Source organism: Micromesistius poutassou, assembly GCF_964030765.1.
Source record: "Micromesistius poutassou genome assembly, chromosome: 21".
NCBI lineage: Eukaryota > Metazoa > Chordata > Actinopteri > Gadiformes > Gadidae > Micromesistius > Micromesistius poutassou.
The window spans coordinates 10,575,519-10,580,518 of record NC_140291.1 but is presented as its reverse complement, the minus strand read 5'-3'; the positions used below and the strand labels follow the sequence as shown (position 1 = coordinate 10,580,518).

Below are 5,000 nucleotides of genomic sequence, written 5' to 3'. Positions count from 1 at the left end.
TTTATCTTGTACTCTTCATTGAGAGAATACAGTACATATGAAGTCCTTTGCACCCGGCTCACCCACGCACAAACTCACACACACACACACACACACACACACACACACACACACAAACACGCACTCCTGGGCACACTCAAACACTCAAACACTCAAACACTCAAACACGCGAACATGATGCAGCCTTCTGAGCCATGGATCAAATCCACTGGGTGTCCGGGCTTGAGCCTGGGATCGATACATGTACAGTGTTGCTGAGCGCTGCAGTCCATACATCTGCTCACACTGCACTATTAATGGGAGTGACCGCCGGAATACCAACCAGCCTCTCTGCCTTCTGTCGGAGCCGGCTGGAGCCTTTGCTGCAAGGGTGACAGCGCAGAAACCCACTGGCACACCTAGCTGGCCCAGGGATATGGCACACGATCTACCCAGCCAGCAGCCAAAGCAGTTAGCATTGTTTGAAGAATGTTGATTTGTTATTGGACTAAAAACAAAAAAAGGTTTTGTCAGTGACAGTAATATGCTATGGTTAGTATGAATTGAGGTTTAATACTAATTAGTTCAATAAGTAGGGAACAATGGGTCAGGTTTACATCCACTAAGTACTTCTACTGCCCTACTTCTTTTTTTAACCCTTCTGAGTGCTGGCACATGCATCAGAGATGACCCCCAGCCAGCCACAAGGGCCCTCTTCCGTTGTAGGGAGTATGAAAAACAAAGCTGAGCTTCCTCTCCAGACATGAGACATTAGCCTTACAAGGAGAGGAGCCAAAAGCACAGCAACAGGCACCACCTTCATGCTTTAACACACAGGAACAATTTAAAGGCCATTTACACCAGTCAGTGTGACACCCCCTTCAGACAACTGATGACAAAGAAAGGGCCTGGAATCCATTCCCCTTCAGCGGGACCTTTTTAACCGCTAAGAAAACCAAACATGTCAGGCTGCGTCTCGGCCCTACAGTTTAAACAGGGGAATCCCCCCAGCAGTGACTAATGACGCCCTCTTCCTCGTTCCTAAAAAAAAAATGTGAAAACAATTTCCTGGCTCAATTCTCACCCCCAAAAGAACACATGCTATACCCCAATCGCAATTTCCTTAGTAAATTCAACAAGCATCCTATTGTAAAAATCAAAAAAAAAAAGACTTGTTATTAAAAGATGTCCGCCATTTACTTTGTTGTGTTGTGACTGGACTCAACATGGGGGAGATTTAATGCGGCCTGGTAGGCATCTGAGCCTATCCAGCGAGTGATGGGCTGACCCTGCAGTGCCGGCCTGACAGATTACCGGGTCACCCCGCCGGCACAGCCCCCCAGACACCTTTGCGGCACAAGCTCGGCTCACATATCACTGGCCCGCCTTTGTGGACGGACCGGCCGGTGACACTATAAATACGCAGGTGCTAAGGACTGTTTTGTCAAAAGAGAGCCCGTATCACTACATCATAACAAACCTCCGTCATTACACTCCCCCACCTCATCCATCCACCCGCGGATGCGTGGATGGATGTCGTTTCTTCCACCCCCACCCCACCCCCCCACCCCCCCCATCCGGGGCCCCGCTTCCTCCACCCATCCAGCCCCCTTCTAATCCCCCTCATCCGTCTGCCTCCCCTCGCTCTTCATTTATCTCAAAGGTCGAGCCCTGCTAATAGCCGAAGAGGTACCAGAATCAACAGCGGAGAGCTCGGACCGAGCCCAGTCAATAAACAGTACACGTGTGTGCGCGTTGCGACACCTCCACACACCGTGAGGCTTGACCTTTCTTATCGGACTCTTTGTATACAAATCTGATATTGAGCTGGAGAACTGGATGTTCTGCGCGGTGAGGGAGCACCACAGCTCCGCTCTCCCCCTCCCCCTCCCCCCTCGGGTGTGATTGTGAAGTGAAACCGGTGAACTAGTTCACCGGCTTCCACGGAGAGGACATACGCACACAACAACTTTCACAACTAACCACTGCGATGCATCGAATCCCTGCCGCTACTCTCAGTCCTCGTCCTCACAAAAAATGGATCTAGCTTGGTCTTGGATGAGCCACTTCCTTTAATGAAATCACCCCGCTAACACCTCTTTGTTTGGGACTGAGGAATTTCTGAGTGGAAATCGCAAGGTAATGTTATTGGACGGCATGTATTATTTAGAGTGTTAAAAACCCAACAATCATCAAGGTGTTTTGGGTTGGGTTTAAAATGATTCCTTGCGTATGGCCATGGAGCACGCAGCACATTAACGCATCTTATTAGCGTCTCATCAGAATGGAAGACAAACCACGCTCTTTCATACAAATCATAAATTGCGTTATCAATTATTCAGGGCAATTCCACAACTTCATTTTCATCCCTTTTGCTTTTTAATTAGTGCCATCCACAGCTTTGCTTTTGACGCTAATTTGACGGCAATTTATTAATATTTCAGCGTAACCTATTTAGCTTTTAGCGGAGTGCAATTACAAAACTTGGGCGGCAGATGGATAGAGCGTTGCCATCACAACCCCGGCGTGGTAAATCAAGGTGGATACTCGTCGAAAGACAGCGTCAACCTGATCTGAAGGTAGGCCTACTTAATGCTCATCAACAAGAACGGATTGGAGTCAACGCAGTAGGGGAGGGTGGTGGGGGTCGTTGATCAATAGTAATTAACCAGCATTGGCCTTTTAATGGATCCTAACAAAGGAGGGCTCTCATAAGCTGCGGCAGCAGACCTGTGAGGTGTCCTAGCGCTCCAAACGCGCCGCTGGGTGGAACTTGTTTTTCAAACTCTACGCGGAGGAGACACACAACAATGCATCTGGCCGTGACAGCGGTTCAGCGAGGCTACGATCTCTCATTTGGTTATTCACTCTCTCAGCATGGTGCTAGGAGCTCAGCCGTTGATACCACGGAAAAAAGGGAAGAAAAAAACTGATTTATGTTTGCATGACCAGAGGGAGTTAATGTATTCTCTCATTAAAACCCACTTTGGTGAGACTGAAAGTCAATCAGACGCGGGCGCAGGGAGTGAATCAAAATGAAGGGGAAATGGCAGGATAAGAGGGGGGGGGGGGGGGTGGAAAGTATCTAACTTGGCTCGTAGTCTAATGAAGATGTTGTGGAAACATCTTGAATGCACAAAAAGGGTCGGTTGCAGATGATGATGATGATGATGATGGTGGTGGTGGCGCCGAAGAAGAAGGTGGGGAAACAAAGCACAGAAGACTCATGAAGAGCAGAGTGGGGGTTCCATCATGAGGAGGAGCAGAGGACCAGAGGTTCTGGTGGGACGCGATCCAAGACCAGCAGGAGAACACGGGGCTTTCAGAGCCAGAGTTCTCCACTAGTGCATTAGCTTGCAGATCAAGAGAAAGAACCAACACAGAGCACAGCACACCCACGGAACACATTTTTGCTCTTCATGTTGGAAACACTTGGAGGATGATATTTACAACAATGTACTTGTAGTGTACATCGTACTTGTACAACAATGTAGTCCCGTCATTGCCTAGTGATGGGAGCACTATGAAATAACCTCAAGGATCAAAATGGATCCCGTTGTATCCTGGGCCGATCATGACACATGGATGTATTCGATGCTCCAGTGGTCATGGACTCTCCTCTCTCACGTTCTTGGGGACCCTCACAGCATCTTTCCATGTGAGAGGTACTGCAGTGGATGCAGCAGGGAACGGGGGAGGCGCTGGCGGTGGGGCGGGGGTGTGGGGGTGGGAGGGTATGAGAGGGGGCGGGGGGCCAGGACCTGACCCCCGGATGAACCCTGCTGATGAGGTGAAACAGAAGGCAGAGAGAGAGGGTGAGAGAGAGGGCGAGAGAGAGGCTCGCTCAGCCCCCTGAGGGCGGTGTTGAGGTGGAATGCTGCCGATTGCACGGGCAAAGGATTGGGAGTGAGGAGGAGTGAGGAGGTGTGAGTTCAAGCAAGGAAGAGTCAGGAGGAGTGAGTTTAAGCAAGTGAGGCGTGAGGAGGAGTGAGGAGGAGTGAGGAGGAGTGAGGTGGATCGAGCAGGAGCGAGGAGAAGTGAGGAGGAATGAGGAGGAGTGAGGAGGGGTGATGAGGAGTGAGGAGGAGTGAGGAGGGGTGATGAGGAGTGAGGAGGAGTGAGGAGGAGCGAGGAGGAGTGAGGTGGAGCGATGAGGAGCGAGGAGGAGTGAGGTGGAGCGATGAGGAGCGAGGAGGAGTGAGGTGGAGCGATGAGGAGCGAGGAGGAGTGAGGTGGAGCCTGCACTCCTGACATCGTCCTTGATGAGGAAGAAGGATCAGCTCGCTGCACCTTCGCCCGGCTCTCCATCTGTGCGCAAGCCGGGGCTAAATTGATACATTTCTCCTCATTAGAGCGCGAGGTCTTTACTTTGTGTCTCACCAGCCGGGCAGCCGGCAGAGGGGGAGGACAGAGAGACAGAGAGACAGAGAGGCACTGAGGTTAAGGGCCTGATTCGATTAGGACTTCGGTCATCGATACATGGAAACTACGCACCCATCCTTCTGACAAAAAATACACGAGTTTAGGCCCTGAAGAAAAAAAGACATGCCCATAGTGGATTATATCAGATTACAGATTGGGCTTCCTTTAAAGCATTCCTTATTGTTTAAAGACAATGGGGTCTGAAGGTAGTTTTTGACTTTTGTCGTCCTAATCCGTAACATCTTTGAGGACAAACAACACACAGACAAGGTTTATTTTTTTTTATGAAGACAAAAGATAGGATGAAAACTGGATAACGAAATAAGAAACATAAAAGGATGATAAAAAGGATTCAATAAATGATGTATTGTTTTGAGAATTCGATTTTTTATTAAATTAATATTTACTTGAAAACTAGACTCGATTACCACATAAATTCATGTCACACCATATATTTTCAAACGCCAGTGCTAAATGCATCCAGTGACATGTATTATAATGGAAACATATTTATTGCCCATTACGACTTGTCCCGCAGGTTTCCTTGATTTACAATCTTATTACATATTTACGCTCAAAATCAACGAAAATACTATACG

The 5,000-nt window shown here is 48.8% G+C and overlaps 1 protein-coding gene across 4 annotated transcripts in view; it reads right to left on the bottom strand.

Moving 5' to 3' along the window:
- skap1 (src kinase associated phosphoprotein 1) overlaps positions 1-5,000 on the bottom strand; it is a 31,999-nt gene that overhangs the window by 15,301 nt on the left and 11,698 nt on the right. The gene's annotated exons all lie outside the window — the stretch shown is intronic.